General features: G+C 46.2%; 2 pseudogenes; one reads left to right on the top strand and one right to left on the bottom strand.

Annotated features, from left to right (window-relative positions):
• Nucleotides 1-713: 713 nt before the first annotated feature.
• Nucleotides 714-830, bottom strand: LOC136658283 (5S ribosomal RNA; annotated as a pseudogene).
• Nucleotides 831-8,469: 7,639 nt separating this feature from the next.
• On the top strand, nt 8,470-8,583 carry LOC136657807 (5S ribosomal RNA; annotated as a pseudogene).
• The last annotated feature ends 15,427 nt before the right edge of the window (nt 8,584-24,010 follow it).

The raw sequence follows: 24,010 nt of genomic DNA, 5'->3' as shown, positions 1-24,010 counted from the left end.
TCTGGTTCTCCCACCCCTGGAACTTCTCCCTGCTCAGGGAAACGGGCAACGCAGAAGACTACACAGCAGTGATAGAACAATCCTGCTGTGCTGGGGGAGAGAAGCAAAGCCTGAATTCCCAGCCAAGGGAGTGTCTGGTTATTGGCAGAAACTCCAGACCTCTTTTAGTGGATTTGTCTAATGTATAATTGATTGGGGTTGGGCCTTAGGTAGACACAGATCCGAAGCAGTGAGAAAGCTCTTGGCTGCGTCAGACCTTACAATTGTAAGGCACAAGCCTATGCAGGTCTACTCAGAAGTAAGTTCCATAGTTTCCAAAGGCACTCACTCCCAGGAAAGTGTGTATAGGATTGTATCCTGGGATAGATCTGAGTAGGCCTTCATGGGACCAGTGCACGGCAGAGGAGGCAAGTAAAAATTTCTTTATGTACCTCTCCTGTACCTCTTCCTGATCCCCAGCCAACCCACAAGTTGCAGTAGATGTATCAGGGAGTCTTCTCTACACAGGCCGGCCCTGGCTGTAAGGCTGCAGTCTGACAGCCAGTCATGCATAAGCATGACTTAAGTTCCTGAAAGGAACTTAAAGTCATGCTTTAAGTCATGAATTTCCTTTGAGTCTCTGAAAGTTAATCAGTGGGACTTAGCCATGAGTGTGATATGGCAGCTTTCAAGCAAATGGTTGGCAACCTTCAGTCTCGAAAGACTATGGTATAAGCCGACAGCACCTGGTATTCCTAGGTGGTCTCCCATCCAAGTACTAACCAGGCCTGACCCTGCTTAGCTTCTGAGATCAGACGAGAGCAGGCATGTGCAGGGTAACAAATGCAAACCATCAATTCAATTTCACTGGGAACAAAAGAAAAAAACAAACATGATAGAACACATTTTTTTAAAAGTGATTTTTAAAAGCCTGCTTTTTGCAACCCTGATGCAAAGCTTAATGATTAGAAGTGGGTGAGAACAGTTTTATTTTTTTCACGGATTTTGGTGTTTTCCAAAATTGGAAGTGCAGAAAGTGGTATTGTGTGTTTGTTTTTCCAACAGCATTTTTATAATGTGCATTTTTATAAATTGTAATCACTTTAAAAGTGTGTACTAGGTAGGTGATATAGTTGGTATAGTGTCAGCAGGCACAACCACATGCATTCAGAGGTGTTAGAAAATATGTAGATGTATTATAGAATTTTTTTAAAACAAAAATGAGAAGTGCAGAAAGCGGTGTTATGTGTTTTTATTTCTTTAATCACCCACAAACCCCACCCTCTATTAATGACCTTTGGATTTTGTACATCTCCATGCATTCTGTGCAAAGAGTGAGCTGGGAGAGTATAGGACACTTCATTCTGCATGTATTACACAATGTGTGGGCAGACAAGTAGATGAAAGTGGGTTGGAGCCAACATTTTCAAGAGTGCCTTATGGACTTGATTACTAAAGTTCAATAAGTCTTCAAAAGCCAATTAGAAATGCTATTTGTAATAGCTCAAGCAATTAATATGGAAATATAGCAAGAATGAGTCTTTTTTTTTTTTTTTTTTAAGCTGGAGAGCCCAGAGGAATTCTTTCTTACAGGTCTTTCAAATCACGTTCAGAAATTTGGAACGAAACCTGACGAGGGATTTCCTGCAGTTGTGTAAACGAAACAGAACATTTTTTGTGTGTGAGTTATTCACTGGTTGCAACACTCTGATTGTAATGTCATCTCCAACTGAAAGAGTTGCTAAAGCAGCAAACGATATTACCAGCGATTACAACTGGAAAGGAATGGTTAACGTTTGGGAATAATGTGTGTTAGAAGTTGTTTATGGATTTTAATAGGCTGGTTGGAATTCTGTCAGAAATCTAATAGGTGGCATGGCATGTTGAATGTAAGAGAAAGATTTAAGATTTTTTTTTCTTTTCACAGGTCCTCAGATATGGATTTTTATTGCTACGAGTGGAAATATAGGGTTTCTGTCACCCAGTGCGGGAGGCCAGAACATCACCCTGATGATGGACCTTCTCCCATGCAGTTGGTAGAGCAATACCCTGTGGTGATGCACCCTTTTTCTGCCCAACTGGAAGTTGTGGAACTGGGCAGGGGGAGGGCAGCAGTGGGGTGGGGAAAGGTCGGGCCAAGGAGGGGGTGGAACTGGCTCTGCCTGTGCATGCCGTATTCTATCCTGTTCTTAGGCCTGATGCCCAAAACAGATTAAAGCGGACTTGAGCCTGTTGACCTGTTGTGACTGCTGGGGCTTACCCAGCAGGAGACAAATGTCCCTTTACCTCAAGGAGGCCTCCTACAGCTGAAATTCCTGTAGGGATTGTGGTGTGGGAACTTCGGTAGGATTGGGCTGTCTGGCAGTCTCTCAAAAACCAGGATCAGAGGGCAGTGCCAATTTGCAAGGTTTATAGTTTCAGCCAGATCATCTTCAAGGAAGCATTCACAGTAAGAAGACCATTTCACAGAGCAACTGGGATCACTTGGTAGAAACCAGAATCAGAACCTGATGCAAAAAGAATCAGAAGGATACCCCACGTTCTCGTAAACGTAAATGTTCTCGTAAACATATGTGGTCCTGCATATGAGACAAAGTGTCTGCAATCAATGTGCAGGTTCTGAAGGTGAAATGGATCCTCTAGGATTCTCCATATATTTCATTCTTTGGAACTAGGGCTAATATTTGGGAAATGCACCTCTTGCCCCAATCCAGTCCCCAGGGAACTAATGGAACAAGTAAATTATGTCTCACTTAAGTGCTTAAGGGCGCAATTCTAACCCACTTTCCAGCACCGACATAAGGGCAATGCAGCTCTGAGGTAAGGGAACAAACATTCCCTTACTTTGAGGAGGACTCCGTGAGTGCCCCCCAACTGCAGGATGCAGCACATGCCCCACTGGCACAGCTATGCCAGTGTTGGAAAGTTGGTTAGGATTGCGCCCTAAGACATGCAGCCCAATCATATGCTTATTTACTCAGAAGAATGTCCGGCTGTATATAATAGGGCAGGGTTTCCTAAAGTGTGGGTCGCAGCCCACTGGTGGAGTGTGAGCCCATGCCAGGTGGGTTGTGACCTGGGCTCTCACACCCATCCTGCTTGGCTCCAAATTGCAGCCATTCTGGAGGCATGGGGAGGCTCCAGAGACGCTTCTTCCAGGTGATGCCAGGCCGGGGGCCTACTCTGCAGGCCTCAGAATGGCCTGCAGAAGACTCTGAAGCTACTTCTGGTTTTTGGAAGGCATCTCCCAGTTTGCCTCTGGAAACTGGAAGTAGCTTTCAGAGGCATCTGCAGGCCATTCTGAGGTCTGCAAAGACACTGTAGAGCAGGTTTCTGGCCTGGCATCACCTGGAAGTGGCCTCTGGGACCTCCCCCAGTATCAACAGGAGCATCACGTCAGACGAAATGGGTCATGGTGCAGTAAAGATTGGAAATCCCCCTGCAATGGGACTTATACCCAGGTCCATCAAATTGAAACCACAGTCATGACTGTTTTTAGTAGGACTGGAATTAGCTCTCCTTCTTCTGTTCAACCCAGGAAGAAGATCCCATTTGACATATCTGCTCCTAAACCATAGCAACAAATGACTGGCTCTGGAAAGAGATAAAGAGGTCCTCTTCAAATAAGTCTCTCTTTGTGACTAGCGATTTTTAAAAACCGACATGGACCGTTTGACCCTTTGACAAAAAGGGTGAGGTTCACATCTCTCCACTGAGACAGAGAGAGCAAGAAATGTGCAAAAGGGAGGTCAGAAAGCTTTCCAATAAACGGTTGGCTCATTAACTAGAGATGAATCCAGAGACATTAGATTTTACAGGTTTCATCGTTCCAGGCAGTTTCCAAAAATGATTTGTTACACCAGGTATAATGGAAGATTTAACTTTGCTGTCTGAGCAATAACCCAAAAAAAACATTTTATTGCTTCCTCTTCAATGAGATATTTCTAAAAGTTTAATAAAAAATCTCATTACTGTTTCCTTAACCCCAGGTGCAGTTTTTGGATGCTAGACCTGCCATGTCATTGTTGTTCTAGTCCTAAGCAGCCTAAGAGCAGTTTGGAGACTAAGATATAGACCAGGGGTCTCCAAATGTTTTGGCCGGAGGGCCACATGAAATATCTGGCACAGTGCTGAGGGCTGGAAAAAAAATTTAAACATAAAATTTAAAGAAATAAATTAGAGATGGAACTTAGATGAATGAATAAATGAATGAGTGGGCTCATTCACTCAGCCTCTCCAGCCCTCAGAACACCCTCCAGATGCAATCAGAGCACAGCTCTGGTCATGTTCAGTCGAGTGGGCCAGAGGCAGTCAGGGGACAAGAGGCTGGCCGCAGGCCAGATAGAGGCTCACTGCGGGCCGCATCTAGCCATCCGGCCGGGGTTTGGAGACCCCGATATAGAAGATAAGGGCAAAGGTTCATCCTGAGCAGCTTCTTTTCTGATTGATGTCGAAGGCAGTTTTTGAAAATGCGTTTCGGCTTTACTAATACAAAATGAAAGACTAAAGCACCAGACTGTAACTGCTTTTAGGTACGTTTCAAAGTAAGGCAGTATGGATGAAGAGGGCCTAGATCAGGGGTCTCAAACTTGTTTCATTCAGCAGATGGAAACTGCATCCATGATGCCTGCTGAGGGCCGAAGTGATGTCATAAAACAGGATGTGATGTCATGGGCTGTGCAATCCTGGCTTGCACTGGAACAGGCAGGCCAGGAGGCCTGCGCTGTATCCAGAGCAAGTTTGGGGAACTTCTCTCCTTACCCGGGAAGAGCCACTGCAGCCCCAATAGGTTTACTCAGATCTGCGCCACCTGATGAGATGGCACAGATCTGAGCAGAACAGAGCAGAGCTGCTCTGCGCTGCCTAGGAACGGGGGGTTAGGGTTCAGCATAACTGCTGGGTCCTAGCCCCACCTCCAACTCCCCACCCGCCCATGAACCTGCCCACTGTCTTCCCACCCCCGCCTCGAAACACCTCCCTCCCGCCTCCTCCCTGCCCTCCACCTGCCCATCTGCCCCCTGCATCGGCTAATCTCAGCCGGTGCAGACCTACCTTTCCTTGCCCCTGTGGAGGGTGGATTTGGCCTCTGCAGGCTGGCACACCTCTGTGGGCCAGCACAGCTTACTCCCATGGAGGCACAAACGTGCTGTATGACACATTTGCGACCCTCCCGGGCCGGCGCAAGGGACTTGCACCAGCACAACAAGAGCTTATGATTGCGCTCTAAACAAGGCACTACCAGATATAAGCACATTTTTCTGACTCAGGAACTCATCAGCTGCAAATGACAGATGAGAAAATGCGCAAATTTTGACCATATTTTCAAGATTTGGAGGAACCATTTATCACGCAGGCTGCCCTGTCAGCAGTGACACCTCAACGCTGCTCAGCAGTTGAGAGCAGCTGGTGGTGGTGCTGGGAGAGCCCGAGGGCAATATGAAGAGCTTCCATGGGCTGCATCGGACCCCTGGGGCTTATGTTTGACACAGCAGTTGCATCAGGCCAGCGCAGGCTGCAACAAGTATCTGGAGGGTCACAGGCTTATTGGAGACTGGGGGCTCCCTGTGGGCCATTTTGGGAGTCCCTGAGATCCACAAGTGGCCCCTGGGGAGACTGGGGGCTCCCTGCAGGCTGGTTTGGGAGTCCCTGAGGTACACAAGTGGCCCCTGGGCTGGGGTTTGGGCACCCCTGCTCTACATCATACCTCTAAGGCCCAAGCCTGCACTCAAAGCAACAGTAAAAAAAATAACCCATAGTCAATCAAAACCAGCAGAAAGGTGGCAACAAGTCATATAGACCTTGGTGGGGGTCTGGGGGCTTTAACCTTATCCCTCACCACGCTCTTCATCCAGATTGCCACCCCATCCCTGCTCTTTCACAAGAGAACAAAGCTCCCATTGGTATCAAATGGAGTTTCCAACACCCCATCCCCACCCCTGGCAAATAGTAGCTATGGAATGTGGGTGGGCTGATTCAGAGCTCTTTATGTGTCCCGTACAGTCCCAATTCACTGGCTATTTTTTGAAACAAAAGTTGTTTATCAATACAAACCACAGGCTCAACTGTAACATCTCGTTTGGCCCTCAGTATGGCTCCGTCATCCTTTGGCAGACAGACAAATAGCAAAGGCTTTCAGTGCTTATTTTTGTATTGGGCTCATTGTGCAGGGAGAGCCATTCTCCCTTTGCAGGGGGCATAATACTTTACCTCTAGCCACTACAGTTTGGTGGCATGCTTTCTATTTGATGTTGATGTCCCTGGCACCATTTAAGTGGATTGGCTGCGTGTCTCCAAGGCCTTTTTTTTGTTTTTTGGTTGTTGTTTTTTTTTCAAAGGGAGTGGTTTTCACCATTTTACTCTGCACAGCATAACGTGAACAGCAGACCATAGTGTGTAACATGCTAATTTTGAGGCTGTGCACTTGAATAAATGTTTCCAAATGAGGGAAAGAAATATCATAAATTTACTGGTATCTTCATCTTTATCTGTGTGTTTTCCTGTATGATGAAACTGTGTTACTGGGGAAAGCAGCACGAGGGATGGGCAGAAGCTTTCAGAGACATTTTCAGGTCTTATCTGAAATCTTTTTGCAACGCTTTTCAGATCAAACCTGGCAGTTTATCAGTTCTATGCACCACAGTGGTGTCACTAGGGTTTCCGTCACCTGGTGTGAGAGGCCAGCATGTCACCCCCATGATGGACAGCTGCTTTGTGATCTGGCTCCCCCCCCCATTGTTCCTTCTGCTCAGTGGCATGGCACTTCCTTCAAGTGGTGCCCAGGGCAGGTGTCCACAATGGCCATAACCAAGGTATGCCCCGACTTGGACTACTGTGTTCAGTTTGGGGCATCCTATTTTATGAGGACATCAGTAAGCTGGAGCAGGTTTGGAGAAGGGCAATTAGGATGGTGAGGGGTTGGTCAAGCATGGGGTTGGTCTAGATGACCCCCAAGTTTCCTCCCAACCCTACCAATGATTCTTGGTAAGAATCTGAGGTCATCTGAAATCTGAGGAAATGACTTTGCCCACCTTGGAAAGAACATAATAAAGATTTTCAATGTCTTAAAGGAAAACAAATTCTAATTACAGTAGGCCTCCATTAATCTACACTTCATTAATTTACATGATAACCCAAATAATTAACTGTCAGCCTCTCCCTCAGGAAAGATTTATAGTTTATACTGTGGGAAGCATCATGATTTGGGAAGCCTTCTTATAAAACCTGCGGCTGGAGTTGTGAGCAGCATAAATCAACTTCTTGTACAACAGATTGTGCTGGAGAAAATCCAGGGAGCATTAAATGTTATTAAGTCCCTGTTGAAATCAAGGTGGAGTCACACGGAAATCAATAGGCTTTGTCACTAACTGTGTGTTTAAATGCCACTGATTTCAACAGGACACAGGCACATTTCAAAACCAAACTTTCTTGGCCTTTCTTGCCTTTGGACAACTGAAGAAAAACGTCATGGCTTTTCTACGGTCCTTGGCTTGAGAGCAATAACTCTTGAGCCAGCTTAGTTCCTATCCATTCCTTAACCTGTAGCATGTATCTAATGCTTTATTTCTAGTGCAGGCTCTAATAACATTTCCTTAAATAAGGAAAATTAGAGGACTAAAGGCCCAATCCTATCCAACTTCCCAGCACTGATACAGCCTTGTCAATGGGGCATCTGCTGCATCCTGAGGTGGGGGGGGGGGCAGGCATGGAGACTGCAAGGTAAAGGAATTTGTTCCCTTACTTCAGGGCTGCATTGTGGCACCATCAGGACTGGAAAGTTGAATAGGATTGGGCCCTAAGGCTGCACCATTAAATGGTTGGCAACCATTCAGTCTCGAAAGACTATGGTATAAGCCGACAGCACCCGGTATTCCCAAGCGGTCTCCCATCCAAGTACTAACCAAGCCTGACCCTGCTTAGCTTCCAAAATCAGACAAGATTGGGCATGTGCAGGGTAACAGTTGCTGCACCATTAAGGCCGCCCATTAAGATTCGTGCATGTCGAGTCAAAGGGGGTGGGGACTCAGAACCCAACTTGAGTCTCTCCGTGGTGTATTGGCACATCCTTGGTATAGGGCCTATTGTGCAAATGTGAAATATTCAACCCAGAGTATGCTTTGAAGGTTGTGCTTCTGTCCTGTTCTAACAGGCATCTGCCGACCTTTAGTATCTGAGGGGTTTAGATAACCACTGTTTGCGGATTCCAGTAGGGTCTTTTTTGTTTATGTATCGCAATCAAGGCCTGGGTTAAGAGAAAAGAGAGATGAGTCTCCGACATTCCTGGCTTGTGGCAGGGATGAAATGTATATTATTTTAAAAAATAGTTTTGAACTCCCACAGCAATTTCTTCAAGGTTTCTGCATTCTACTCATACCAAAAAATATTCATGAGGGAGAAAAAAAGGATTACTATGGTGTCATCTCTGTACAGTATGAAAATTGAAGCTGTGAAAATCTAGCTATGCCAGTGTAGCAAGTCAGCACCATGCAATATGCGTACAGTTACCCTGCACATGCCCGATCTCGTCTGATCTCGGAAGCTAAGCAGGGTCGGGCCTGGTTAGTACTTGGATGGGAGACCGCCTGGGAATACCGGGTGCTGTCGGCTTATACCATAGTCTTTCGAGACTGAAGGTTGCCAACCAACCGCCCTTCTCATCTGTAGGTTTGGCACCCATGGATTTTGACACAATGCGGGTGCTGACCCTGCATCGGAAAGACCTCAAGGACTTCTCAGACATGTTGTTGTTTCGCTACGTCACAATTTATATAGCATATTTGAAAGTGTAATTATTTCCTCAGTTTGAAGAGACACTTGGCCAACAGTCTGAGGCAAAGAGGCAAAGAAGGAAGGCCCACAGCCAGGGAGACAGACCAGGGTCACACTACACTTGCTCCCAGTGTGGAAGGGATTGTCACTCCCGAATCGGCCTTTTCAGCCACACTAGATGCTGTTCCAGAACCACCATTCAGAGCACAATACCATAGTCTTTCGAGACTGAAGGTTGCCAACATATTTCCTCATAAAGGTTAATCATTCTTTTCCCTAGTATCATAGCCCTAGTGTCAAGTGTTTCCCCTAGACACTTTCCCCCAGTGTCATAGCTCTGATTCAAACTCTCCCCCCCCCCCATCAGCACTGGCTGCTTGTAAACTAAGAAGAAAGATGTTGGCAGATCCAATCACGGAGATCCCGCATCCTATCCGTTTTGGCTGTGAGTCCTCAGGGCAGCTTCCAAGAACAATATATGTCATTTTAACTTGTAATTTTGATAGAGCATTCAGTATAAATTACAATCTTCCCTTTCTATAGAAAGGGGGAGAAAATGAGAGGATATTTCAAGCTTTAAAAATTGCAAGGGAAAGATTGCATTTGCTGGGTGGGGGAGGGGGAGTTATCCTACAAGATATCCTGTCCCACCCAGTCCATTCCTGAAGGTCAAGGAAGCTGGGACTGCACATTGGGGAATTTCCCCTCCGCACTGCAATCCCCACACTGCATCTCACACCATTCCTGAGAGATTCCCTGACCCTCAAGAGCAGGGGGGGAGGGGGGAGGGGTTGCTTGGGGGGCTGGCCTAGGGTAAAAGAAGCAGAGACGACAGCTTGTGGAATGCCAGTGTACTTGTGCTAGTTAGGGTGGCATCCCTAGATATGTATCCTTAACTTTTTCCTTTTAGAAGGAAAAAAAAAAGTTCATAAGAATATCAGAACTGCTTCCTTTGTCAGACCAAGGGTTCGTCTAATCCAGTGGTCTCCAAACTAGAGACTACCTAGCACCAGGAAAGCCTTCCCCAGAATGAATGGAGTGTTCCATTCTGCCAGGGAGACTGCTTACCTTGCCACCGATCTACCCCAAACCATGCTCCAGACAGCCACCTCTGCCCGGAAATCCAGGTGCAAAGCTTGCTGGGGGAAGGGGGGCAGAATCTGGAAGCAGCTGGCCGGGGAAGACTGGCGGCATGAAACAGAGGCTCCCTGGTGGGATGGTAAGCCCCATTCATGCAGGGGGAAGGATTAGATCAGGCGCCGAATCTGGTGGGCTGGGGTCTGGACAGTCCTGATCTAGTTCATGCTGTTTCCAGTTGCGGTTTGCCAGGTATGTTTAGCACCTCCGCAAATGTGACTTTTCAGTGGCAACTCTTCTTTATTGTTTGGCCTCCAACAGCTGATGGTCAGAGGCAGAAAGTCTCTGAATAGAGAAATTCCATTTAGCGCTCATGGCTTCTGTGAGATCCGTCCTCTGTGGATTTGCCAAACTTTCTTTAAAAGTCTCCTAAGCAGTGGCATAGCATGGCTGGGGAAGCTGGGGCGCCCCCTGCAGTGATCCGGAGGTTTGCCGGGCTCTCCCACTGCTCATCCCTCTCTGACTGAGCGTTTGGGGCAGCGGCGGGTCCGCCTCCCACCCGCCTGCACCTCCATCTGGCTCCAAGTCACAGCCGTTCCAGGGGCGGGGGCAACGCAATGACACAAGGGGTGACATGACAACCTAATTGTATCACCCCATCAAGGGCGACAGCCGGCTCAGTGATGTCACTGCTCCTAAGTCAACGGTCATCGCCCCATCTAGCACCACTGGATTCTCCATGCTAATTATGCCAATTGCTTTATTCTATGCGGAATCTACTGTGAAACGATTTCACTGGATGATCCTGTGCCCTATCAGACAGAGTAAGAAATTGCTTTCCCTGCATTATAAATAATTCTCTAAACAAATATTTATTGCGTCCCTCTTTGTTGTCTTCATTGCAACCTAAAAAACCCCAAAAGCACCTTGGCTTTTCCTGCTGTGAGGTATCATTTTTAGATGGAAGAGTCAAAACTGCATATAGTATTCCAAGTGTAGGCGCAGGGTAGATTCATTTTAAAGCATTACATTACTGTTTTATTTTCAATCATTTTTTTCTCATCCCTCCTAACGCAGGATTTGCCTTTTTCATTGCCACTGAGCACCGAGGTGACATTTTCATTGACCTCACGATCCCACGGTATCTTTCCCTGGTTAGTCACCGCCAGTTTCTTTCCCATCAATATCTATGTGGAAGAATCCATTACTGGCCATCCTTTTAATGCTTGCAGTCTGCAGTACTCATTCTCATTTCAAATTCTACTTTACAGGCTGTCATTGGGTTTTCTCTACTCCAATGTATGCACTTGGGTATATATAGACATAAAGAGAATCTACCTTTTAATATCCAATTTATTCACATATAGTGTGCCTGAAATAAATGTATTGTATTCAAAGATAAATATGATGAGTATGAGTGAGTGACAATGAACTGTCTTCATCTTTCATACTATGTAATGAGAAGTTTGTGGTAGCAGGTATTATTCTAATAGTTAAAGTTAATAGGGCGGATGGTGGGTGGCTCCGGGGGGTGAGTGGGTGGGGAGCGGGAGGTGGGGCTGGGATCCGGCACTTATGCCAGATCCCAACCCCCATTCCCAGGGAGATCAGAGTGACTTCAAGCTGCTCCGCTCTCCTCAGACTTGTGCTACCTCCTTAGGTGGCACAAGTCCAAGGAGACCCATGTGGCCAGCATGGTTTACCCAGAAGTAAGGGGAAAAGTTTCCCCTTGCTTCTGGCTGAGCCACTTTGGGCCCCTATCCTGTGCTGGATACAGTGCAGGCCTTTTGGCTTGCCTGTTCCAGCTCAGGGTAGGATTGTGCCCATGATGGTATTATTCAAGAATACCAAGATTTTAAAAATTTTGGCCAGTAGTGGTATCATCCCCCTTTCCCCATGCGCGTCACCTGGTGCAGCCTGCATCCCCCCATACCCCCTAGTGACGCCACTGGTTATAAGGTCCTCAGGCTGTGGGTTTAATTATCTGCAGAATTCAGTATCCGCAGGGGTCCTGGAACAGATCCCCCACAGGTACGCAGTGTTGTCTCCCCTCAACATGATTCACACAAAAGCAGAGCTGGGGACGAGGGGCCACATTTCGGTACCAAATGTTCCAAGGTGATGCACAAGGGGTGGCTCTCAGATTCATTGTTTGCAGGTTCCCTGTTGAAAATTTGTCAGTGTGACATTATGGGACAGGAGAAAGACAAGAAAGAGTGTGTAGGAGCATATTATCCTTCCCCAAAAGTGTCTCTGAGCACCATGAGATGGAAAAAAAGTCAGAAGCAAAAGCTCTTGTTGGAGATCTCATAATGCTTCTCATCTGTACTCTCTGAACAAAACACAGTTAGTGAGAGGGAGAAGAGAGATTTCTGGACCAGCAGACTCTGGAACACAGACGTTCTATACTACTTCCCACCCCTCTCATGAATATAAAAACTTCTCAAGAAGTTTCTGAAGGGCCCACAAGTTTTATTTTAGTGACGTCTGCCAGCTGTCTGTGAGATGTGGGTCGATTAAAGTTCCCTCTCAGTAGCTGATAGGTGCTGGTATTGGCAGAGATCGCTGGAAAAGTTCTGGAAACGCCAACCGAAAAACTCTCTAAAGACTGCCAACCTCAAAATGGCAACTGCCGTGTTGGCATCGCTCCAGTAAGAACCCTTCTTACAAAATGTCTGTATGCATTGAAGCGACGGATGGAAGTTCTCCCGTGAATTGAGACGCAGAAGGCAACCATCTGGCAACAAACGGCCTTGTGGATTGGCCGGTTAGCAGTGCCTCCATTTATGTGAGCCAAGTGACCGTTCTAATGAGAAATATTTTAGGAGTAGGGCAATGTGCCGGAAGCTTCCGTGAGACTTCCTTCGAAGTGTTTCTTGGCAAGCACGAGAAGGTTTCATAATCTTTCTTCCTCATCCTGTGGGCCCACTTCCTGACCTCCATCTCTGCAGTCCTTGAGAACCTTTTCCAACACCTGAGTGTGTGTGTGTGTGTGTGTGTTTTTGGTAACAGTTTTCATGGAGTACTGGTCAATTTTCATCTGCCTGAGATCCTGAAGGAAAGTATTAATGAAAAGAAGGAGCCTTCTTTCCTTCCTTCCTTCCTGGTCTGTTGGCAAGTGTATATTCCCTGAAGATCTGGGGAAACCATTTTGCCCATGCAAAGTAATGAGAAAATTGAAAAAAAGAACTCATTGTATAAATACATCTACATCTGTTGGAGAAATACCTTCACTTAAATTAGATCCTGCAATTTTAAAACATAGATCAGGCCATAATAAATATTTTACTAACTTATGAAGTCCTTAAAAGTAGCTATTTTTTTTTTTAAAACACACACACACACAAATCCCACAATTCAGGATGGTTTTCATTTCAAATACAGCACAAGTTATCAACTTTTAAAATGAAACCGTGGCTCAGTTACATTTACGGCTAATTGTAGAGGGGATCATAACGACATAAGAAGAGCCCCGCTGGATCAGGCCAAAGGCCCATCTAGTCCTGCTTCCTGTATCTCACAGCGGCCCACCAGATGCCTCGGGGAGCACACAAGAAACCATATTGTGCCTGCAGGTTATACCTAGTTTAACTGGAATCAAAACATTTATGTAGGCAAAAAGGAACTCAATCATTAGGCATTAGGCATTCATACGGCATTAGGAAAGGCAAGTCATACAGATGCAGATTGGCCACTGTTGAGGTCTGAACCCAGGAAATCATTCAGGTCCTGTGTACAAGAGGAATGTGACAAACGCTATGGTGAATAGACTGTTTGTAGCAAGTAACAAGTAGCAGCCGTTCCTGATTGCTGACTCTGTGCAGCTGATTGTGGGCATGCCTTGTGCATAAAACAAGGCCGCAGACAAACACTCAACGGTGAGCGTGTTGGGTGTTAGGATGCATAGAAATCAGGACGCCGTATATGTGTGTTGCTATATGCCAGACCATGTTATGGTAAATATCCTTGTATATAATATATCTTGGTGATGGAACCTAACTCTCGTGTCAAGTGCTTCTTTGCCTTCTAAGAGATTGCCTTGGACATCAGCCTCGAGTTTCTGTTGCGCTGCCGCTTGTTTTTTGCTCTGCTGGAGACTCCTACACACACCCTACCACAACAGCCACAGATGATAACCAGGACATAGGACGAAGCAGCACGTGTGACTTCAGGGTCTGTGGGCATGTCTATGTCTGCCATTTGTTCATATCCAGGCCCAGCATCAGGGGTCAGCATCAGGGAGCAGCTATCCTTTGCTCAGAGTCCTCAGCAGGTCCACTACCTATCCATGAGACCACATCTGTGTCCATAGTTTTCATGTAATGGTGGTAGAATCACCCTATAGATATTTCCTCTCTCCCATCCCTTGTGCATTCACACAGCAGTCCCAGGTATGGAGTGGGGAAGAAGCTCCCAGTTGTGAAGGCAGGTCCCTGGAGGAAGCAGCCATAGAGTGAGTCTCTATATCTGCTTCTCCATCCCAGCTGCCAAGCATTAGGGCATTAGGAATCTCAGTCAGAGCCTACCAAGGTAAGAGGGGCTATGCAAGGTAGTTTGTTGGAGGTCAACTTGGAACTGGCCCTGTTCAGGCCCCGACAAAGGTCAGGCACTGCTTGAGGCAGCCCACCTCCATCACCCCACCATGCGCCGCTGCTGCCTTCTCACCATCTTCCTCTTCCTAACTAGGTGTGAACAAGCAGGGTGAGGCACAATGAATCACAGCCCAGTGCCCTTAGCTGGAACTCTGGTGCCACCTCCATACCTGTCTAGTTTCACATTAATAGGAAAAGCAGAGCATTCTTGGAGCATCTAAGGAGCTAGGTGTGGGCAAGGAACAGGTAGTGGAAGGAAGCAGCAGCCCCCTATGGCTGAAAATACAGGGTTTTGTAGTAGGCACTCAAAAAACTGCCATGTTTTAAGTTGTGTAAATATATAAGGTGAGGTAAGGCTGGAGACAAGTGAGGAGAGGGCCTTCTGAGTCTTTTGTTGGCATCCTTCAGTCTCGGAAGACTATGGTATCGCGCTCTGTATAGTGTTCTGGAACAGAGTGTCCTCTCCAGTGCGCAAAGCCTGGGTAAAGTAGATATGGAGGATAGACTGTTACCCATGCAGCAAATCCCCCCTCTCCACGTCGCTGAAATGGTCCAATGGAAAGGCAGAGGCCAATACGGTTGGTTCCAGCAGCGTCGCAGGAGTTGCCAGAACGTGACTGTGTTCGGCCATGAACTGCCTCAGGGACTCCGGCTCCGGATTTTGCCTCGAGGTTGACTCCTGAAGCCTTTTCCATAACTGGATGTAGCCACAAGGCAGTGGAGGTTTGGGATTAGAGTTTTCCTTCTCTCAGATGAGTTGCCTTCCCAGGCTAAGGAGTCCCATCTACCCAGTGGCTGTTTAGTCGCCTCTTACGACAAGTACAGCCAAACTGAGGGCCTATTCTTATCCCCCAGCCCCCAGGGGAACCATACCAGAGTTGTAGCACCATATTCATGGAATTCTCTCTGCAGGGAGGCTTGCCTGGAGCTTACATTAATGTCCTTTGGGTGCCCGACAAAACCCTTTTTGTTTCCCCAGTCTTTAAATATCTGATGGGCTTTTACCTTCCGCTGAGATTTCCTTTCATGTTGCAACTTTAAATGTCTTATTAGTTGTGGTTACTTCATAGTTGTTTAGTTTGTAAACTGCTCTGGGATGTTTTTTCTTCTGAACGGTAGTATATAAAAAAGACATGAAATGTGTACAAGCTGTTCTTCTGGGGCAATGATGGGAAGAAGGTACTGACAGCCCAATCCTATGGTTCCCGGCATCCAGGGTTGCAGTGGCACCAAAATGGCTACTGCTGCATTCAGCTGGGCTGGGAAGCGGAGCTGGAGCTACTCAGAGTAAGAGATCTGACACTCCTTTACCCCGTGTAGCAACCAGGCAGCCCCGATGGGTCTCCTCGAATCTGCACCCACTCAGATGCAGATTCAAGGTGACCCGTGTTTGGTCTCCCGGGCCGGGAGGGGGGATTGGAAATGGCAAGAGGGCCTGCCACCATCTCCACACTCTTCCGCCCTGCTCCAATCCCCTGCCACACCTTTCCCTTCCCCTCCCCCTCTCCAGAACGCCTACCTCCCCACCCTGACTTACTGTTCCACCACTTGGCGCTTGTACGGCGCACTGGGTGAGATCCGGCTGGCCTCCAAGGGGTGCTGACCGAGCGCACCAACTGTCACAGGTATGCCTTATGGCAGGTTTGTTACAGTGCGTGCTGGGGGTGGGCTGGCGCAAGCCCTTCAGGATCAGGCTCAGTAAAGAGAGAAATCATGACTCCCGTGAATAGTTCCTTGCCACTCTCTTAGGCACCTTGTTGAACTGCAGAAGGTAAAGATGGTGGGACAGCAAGAAACAGCATTGCATATAGCCAGCCAGGTTTTATTTCTGAAACACAGTAGATCACACCTTTTTTTTTTTCTCCATGTTGAAAATTTCATGGCACTTCAAACATCTGCCTTCTTTTATGTGACCAAAGAGGCAATGTGACAAGAGCAGCAAAAACAAACTAACTGTCCACGGTTTACCGCACAAAAATCTTTCACTGTTTCAGATCTCAGGTGCTTGACTCACTAAAACACATGCTGCATGCGCCCACAGCCTTGAAATGCATTAGTCTATGCTGAATACTGAGCATGAAAATGGAATAAATGAAATGTCCAAAAATTCAGTCATTCCGAGTAGCCGTTTGATCAGAGGTCAATTTAAAAGGAGCAGGGCTTTCAGAAAGGCCACTTGCCAGACGGGTGATTGCACCGGGGTGACCATTGGAACGTTTCAATTGCCGTTGTTAAGGTTCATTTCAGACAGAGATGAAAGCTGGATTTCAGCTCCTTGGCTGACATCTGCAAAATATTTATTTATGGGTAAATCCGTCAAGATGAGGATGCAGTGCTCCTAGAGCTGGGGGTGTTGATGCTCAATGTCATTGACACTTACAAGATACTCCTAGGAATCTGCTACCCAAACCTCAGTCCGTTTCACTGATTATATAATAAGCGTAAACACCGTTGTAAAAGTAATAAAGTGTAAACAGTATCCTGTACTCAAGTAGTATTATTTTTTATTGAACTGGAACTGCTTTATACGATTTTCTTGATTTTGGCACAGTTAACCACACACAAACAGTGGCTTCACTAACGTTAGCATGACCCAGTGCAGGGGACCAGCGCATCACCCCCATGGAGGACCTCCTCCCATGTAGTGGGTGGGGCAACACCCCAGGCTCCTGCTCCTGCTGGGTTTTGGGCTATAACCTTTGATAGAATCGGGATATTTTGACATGGTTTGTTTCATTGCATTCTGCATGAAATTATACATCGATTGATATATTACATGATGGTATTATTCAAAAATATCAAGATTTTAAAAATTTTGGCAAGTAGTGGTGTCGCCCCCCCATGCGCATTACCTGGTATGGCCTGCACTCTCTGCACCCCCCTAGTGATGCCACTGCATGCACATATAACATAGTTATGAATAATGCACAGGAAATCTAATCACCGTTTTTCTTTCTAAAACATGCCTGTATGGTCAGTGCTCTCCAGAGCTGAATGTGCAACCACAGCATGACCTATGCCTTCCCCACTGTTGCCAAGCAACACCCTTTGGAACAAGCAGGGTCCTTATCTTGCATCAATCGCCATGCAGCAGGGTTGGCTTCCTGGCGCATTCACCACTGCGTGCAAATACTGTAAGGACTCCATTAATGCTGGCGACCCGGAAGAGTTAAGCACTGTCTGAAACAGCATGATTGGAGACGTCATTGAAGGAAACTGGGGCTCATTGGACAGAACCTGCTGCTGCTCCCATTGGCTATCATAGCTGCAGCAACTGTTACCCTGCACATGCCTGATCTCGTCTGATCTTGGAAGCTAAGCAGGGTCAGGCCTGGTTAGTACTTGGGTGGGAGACCGCCGGGAATACCAGGTGCTACCATAGTCTTTCGAGACTGAAGGTTGCCAACCAATCAACTTCGGACAAAGAGTGCTGTAACAAAAGAGTGCTAAAGGAGGTGATGTTATCAGAGGTATTACTATGGAGACTAGACCAGTTCTTTCCAAAGTGTGGGTTGCAACCCACTGGTGGGTCGCCAATCCAGAGTGGGTAGGAATCTGGGCCCTCCTGCCCAAACTTGCGCTGGCTTGGCTCCAGATAGGAGCCATTCCAGAAGCCTCATTACTTATCAGATCCTCTGGAGTTCTCTCCTGTCCCACTCTACATGCCTCTGTGGGCCACAAAATGGCCCTGAGTACCCTCCTTAAACCACTTTTAGTTTTTGGAAGCCACTTCTGGTTTGCTTTCAAAACCCAGAAGTGGATTATGGATGTTTCTGAGGCCATTCTGAAGGTCACCAGGCGGGGAGAGACCTCCAGCACTACCAGGAGCATCATGTCCCACCATAGAGGTCCAGGTGGGTTGTGTCACTGCAAAATTTTGGAACCCCTGGCCTAGCTCTTTCCTGGTTGATGCTTATGCATCATATAAGGGAAAACCATTGCTTTATATACATGTGTATATACATAACTAGCAATACTTGGGCATTTATTCCTGAGTACAAATCCTAAACTTGTCAATATCTAAGCGGAGAATGCTCTGGTCTACCAATCATGTAGTCCATCTTCCTCTCCTATTCATCCAACAACATTAAAAATCTCAATTATTGCCAGGACTTCACATTTGGCAAGGAAGTGGTTTGGCCAGTCTGAGCCAATCCTTTAATACTTCCTTCTGCATGTAGCCGGCTATAACAGCCACAACAGGTGGTTCATGAACTGAATTAATAATCATAAATTAACACCTGAATTTAAATGTGCTAGTTTATAGTCTTGGCCTTCATCAAGTGTACAGCCATTCCGGAACTATTTGATTGGATTGGTTTCTGAGCACATTTAACTAGTCCAGAATGTGAATGTAAAGCTTAACTATCAAGGGACCTTGCATTCTTTCGTGAGTTAATAATTCACCCTATTTATGTAAGGATTTAAACACTCTTTTTCTAGGATCAGGATTTCGCACATTTTGTACCAAGAATATCAAAAACAGAGCCAAGCTAATTCAAATTCTGCTGTCAGAAGTAAATCAAGCAAATTGCCTTTACATTTTGTATTTTCATAATTTATTTGCTATGCAATTCTGACTTTCAAAGAATTTGGACTTTTGTAAGGAAGGATTGGAATAGCAGAGTTACAGCCCAATCCTATGCATATCTACTCAGAAGTAAATTCCATTAGAGTCAATGGGACTTAATCCCATAGGATAGGATTGGGCTGTTAGAGATTTGGGGTAGAGATGTTCATGTAGATAAGAATTAAGTAAACACTAAGGACAGTAGGAAACTGTAGGTATATGGAGTCGGATCTCCTCTATGGAGAACTTGTGCAAGGAAAGCGCCCTACAGGTAGACCACAGCTGCAATACAAGGACATCTGCAAGAGGGATCTGAAGGCCTTAGGAGTGGACCTTAACAAGTGGGAAACCCTGGCCTCTGAGCGGCCCGCTTGGAGGCAGGCTGTGCAGCATGGCCTTTCCCAGTTTGAAGAGACACTTTGCCAACAGTCTGAGGCTAAGAGGCAAAGAAGGAAGGCCCATAGCCAGGGAGACAGACCAGGGACAGACTGCACTGTCAATTGTCACTCCCGAATTGGCCTTTTCAGCCACACTAGATGCTGTTCCAGAACCACCTTTCAGAGCGCGATACCATAGTCTTTCGAGACTGAAGGTTGCCAACAACAACAATGGAGTGGGAGGAGTTATGCATAGTTTTAAGTGTAACATGCATGGTTTTAATGGTGAGACGAGAAGCACCATCCCTTCCAGTCATGCCACTAGGGGGCTGCACCAGATGACATGCACGGGGGGGGGGTGACAAAAATTTTAAAAACTTGGTATTTTCAAATACCATCATGTTATATATCATTCAATGTGTAATTTCATGCAGAATGCAATGAACCAAACCATGTTGAAATAGCTCTATTGTATCAAAAGGTATAGCCAAAAAAAAGTGGGGCGGTGCAATGGATCACTGCCCCACACACTATATGGGAGGAGGTCCATCATAGGGGTGATGCTCTGGCCTCCTGCACCGGGTGATGCAAACCTAGTGATGCCACTGACCCCATCACATTCTGTTTCTGAAACATTACCAGGTACTACTTAAATGTCCAAACTTTAATCTAGCCCATTTTACAGCCACGTCATGGTTTGGCCAGAGGTGCCATGGTTCTTCCCCATGGTTCTTTTATAGCCACGTCATGGTTTGGCCAGTGGTGCCATGGTGCCTCTGCAGCATTGCAAAAGCCATGGCACCATAATGTGCTTTGGGGCTGTGGTCGCAAGCGGCTGGGCACCCCATGTGCATGCCAGAGACTCCTAGATGCAGTGTTGGAACAGGTAATGTGTTGGAGGGAGTGATTCACAAGAGGTTCAGGGTGGAGAGTGGGTCGAACTGGAGGTGGTTCAGGGGCAGGCGTGGGTGGATCTTGGCAGCAGTGATCAGACTGGCAGAGCTTAGCCCAGTCTACGTATTCCAGTTGAATGTCTGCACGGTGTAAATGCATATACAACTGTAAGCATGTAGGGTTCTTTTTACCCAGCTCTGGCAAAAGTAGTGTTGCCAAAAGACTAGAATACATACAGTTGTGTGTGCAGTGTGACCCCCATATCCGCAGAACATGGATTTGATTCTGCTGTTGGTTGGTTGGCAACCTTCAGTCTCAAAAGACTATGGTATAAGCCTACAGCACCCAGTGTTCCCAGGCGGTCTCCCATCCAAGTACTAACCAGGCCTGATCCTGCTTAGCTTCCGAGATCAGACAAGATCAGGAATGCAGGGTAACAGTTGCTGTGGATATGAGGGAAAGCCACTTCCAGATTGCTTGGGAAACTGGATGTGGCTTTTTATGGCCACTGGCAGGCCTCTTGAGGTCTGCGGAAGCCTCCATGGGCTTCAGAAGGCCTGTCAGAGGCCTCAGAAAGCTGGTTTGCTAATCAAACCAGAAGTGGCCAGGATTCGCGAAACCATGTTTTCGTGTATCTGAGTGGGTCCTGAATGGTTGGCAACACTACCTAAAGATAAAAAGGCCCAACTGTACACACACACACACACACACACACACACACACACACACACACACACACACACACACACACACCCCACAGACATTAAATTGAACCCATGTAGATAACCCTTCTACGTGTCTTCACTCATACCCAGGATATGTCCTGTGAACAGGGCTAGAATGGCACCCAGAATAAAAGTGGAAGGCCTCCACCTTTTCATGTCATTGTGTTATACAAATTATAATTACCATTCCGTCAGCACCCAAAAGGATGGGTTGGAAGTTACCATCACGGACAAGGAAAAAAAAATTCTCTCTTCTGTTGCTAAATCTTGGACTCGTAGACAAAATGTCTTCTGCACAGAGTGATGCTTCAACCCTTCAGCCTAAGTTATGGTAGGTATAAAATCCTACTTTTTGCCCCCCTAGCAACCCAAATATAATGTTAGCAGAGGGAAGGAAAACATTCCAGCAGTGACTCCCTAAATAATCCCTGACATTCCCACGTTTTTAATGAAAGCCTTTTAAATCATGACATGAATCAATGTTATGATGTAGGAACTTTTTTTTTTTTGCATGTTTCCAGCCAGGTCCTATATTTGCAGTCACTTCCACAATGGCATTTTAATCCAGATTTAGGTACATGTCCGTAGGGCCATTGCAAAAACAGAATAAATAATAATTGGACAACTGCTGTCCCTGTGTATTACTGTTTGTAGAATCCCTGGGAATATCATAAAATTGTCTGGAATGTGTATAAAGGTCTTTCCAGACTAATATCAAAGTCTGGAATGAAACAGGAACTTGACCTCCTTTCTGGTCTCTGTTATGATTTTCAGCATGTATTTCCAACAGTGAAATGCCCAGTCCTATCCAGGCCAGCCGATGGTCCAGCTCCTCTTTTGCTGGTGCCACCTGCTGTAAAACTGCTCCAGCAGGGCACTGCCAGGGACACTGGGGGGAAGCTGAAGCCTTCCTACCTGCATTGTTGGCTCTCCAGCTGCCTGCCAGAGCAGGTAAGTCAGCGGGAGAGGTGATCGACAGTGGGGAAGAGCAGAATGGGTTGGGGAAGGGGCATACCATGGGGCAGGGAGGGTATTGGAGGGAGTGGATCCAGCAGCATTGGTGCCCTCTTGATCCTATCCCCCTTTCCTGTATCCTCCCCAACCCCTTTCTCTTCTTGGGCTTGTGGGAGCAAAATCTCTAGCACAGGTCTAAGGAGACCCACTGCAGAGCAGGAAGCTTACAGAGGTGTAAGGGGATTGAAATCCCCTTTGACCTTGAAGCTTCCAGATCCCTGGATACAAACATGGCCATTTTGGGTGCAGCTGCATCAGCAGGAGAGAAAGGACAGGATTGGGCTCAAAGCCCATTCTCTGAGGTCACTTTATCCACAGTGACATTCCTTCAGATATCCATGATCTCTCTATGTCGACTTGATTCTCAATTTCATTATACATTCGTTAGTGTAGATATGCCATTATATCCTCGACACTTCCAATGTCTCTCCTCTGGGATGTCCAGCAGAAACTCAGCTTGATTGCCTTCTTGGCAATCTAACAAAGGCAATCCTAAAGTAGCACTTCATTTCCTTTCCTTTTCTTTTATTCTGCCATTTATTAAATCTTTTATGGGGACTGATGTTCAGATGATGAGTCCAGTGATTTTCCTGCCTTCTTAATTTCATTCGCATTCTGCTCCCCTCCCTCCTAACATGCTCCCTGTGATATATTTGCCAGGGGAAGGACCAGAGTGATTCATGCAACTCATTTTGCATCTATTATCTGACGTTTGCAAGGAGTTCTCAGTGTGAAATTCCTTCTGTCTGTTCCAGGCACTGTGATGAGATTTTTGTCCCAGTTAAAAATCACTGCTCCGGTATTCCTTTATGGGTTTTGTCTCAGCCTTATATCGTTAGCTCCTTGTTTTTAGCTAAGTTTTGTTCTCTTGAGTTCACAACAATTGTTGCTGGCAAACATTTGGTCTGCACTCTTCTAAGCACTGCCTGTGTAGAATTTGTGGTATCACAAGAGAACCTGAATCCTCTTTTGGCAGGGGGTTTATTCTCAAGACACACCCAAAATGAGTTTACATGCATAGAAGAACAATCTCTCTCTCTCTCTCTCTCTCTCTGTGTGTGTGTGTGTGTGTGTGTTGGAATGTCTGCATGGAGTCAACACATGTACAACTGCTCGCACTTTGGTCACCCTTCCTGCAATTGGGGAGAAAAGCTCTCTCAATAGTCGAATAACAATTAACTTTGCTTGAAAATTCCCCTGAACTCCTAAACTGTAAGGTCAGTTGACCCACAAAAGTTAGCCCAGGAAAGTTTGACCTGTGCAAACACCCATGCAAAATTATTATTTTGACCTCCTTTCACATATCTACAGCTACACATATCCCCTGGCTAATGGAAAGATGTGATTCATAGGCATAAAGTTATGATCTTCTACCTATGTACATAAAGTGGTTGAATTCAGTATTGTAACTTAATTCCTCATGCAGAAAATTCCTCCCTAGTCTAGTGTATTCACTTTCTTCCTTGGGAAATTAGATGATATTGCATGAAATAAAATGAAACTGTTAACAATTTGTTAAGCAACTTGTCCTGTTTGATATTGTGCCTGTTCTTTGATCTCCTCCCATCTCTCTCTCTCTCCCCCCCCCCCCCCAAAAAAAAGAATTCTGAATTGAAATAAATCAATTCGGCACAGAGGAACAAAACTGATTATGGTGGAGAGTTAACAGGCTCAAGTCAGTGTGTAGTTAAATGTGTTAGAGTCGCATTGATTTCAAGGGTCTTTAGCGATGGACTGTATCGCCCATGTGTTTTTGAACTCTAGGACTCTGTGCATTGAATTATGGGAGTAAAAGACCATGTCGGCACATGGACTAACTTTTTTTCCCCCTAGCATAACCTTTGCTTTGCTTAATCAATTAGCAGAAAGTTCACCGGGGATGACGTTGATACGCAGCCACAATTGTGTGTTAGACAGCTTTCTCCTTTAATCCATGTGTGACTTAAAAGATTTGTGATAGCACTTTTATATGACCTATGGGGTGAGTCTCCTTTGACTGATTTCCTGGAGGACTAA

Source organism: Tiliqua scincoides, chromosome 7, assembly GCF_035046505.1.
Source record: "Tiliqua scincoides isolate rTilSci1 chromosome 7, rTilSci1.hap2, whole genome shotgun sequence".
Taxonomy (NCBI): domain Eukaryota; kingdom Metazoa; phylum Chordata; class Lepidosauria; order Squamata; family Scincidae; genus Tiliqua; species Tiliqua scincoides.
Note: the sequence above shows the minus strand (reverse complement) of the source record. Positions and strands in the feature narration are given on the sequence as shown.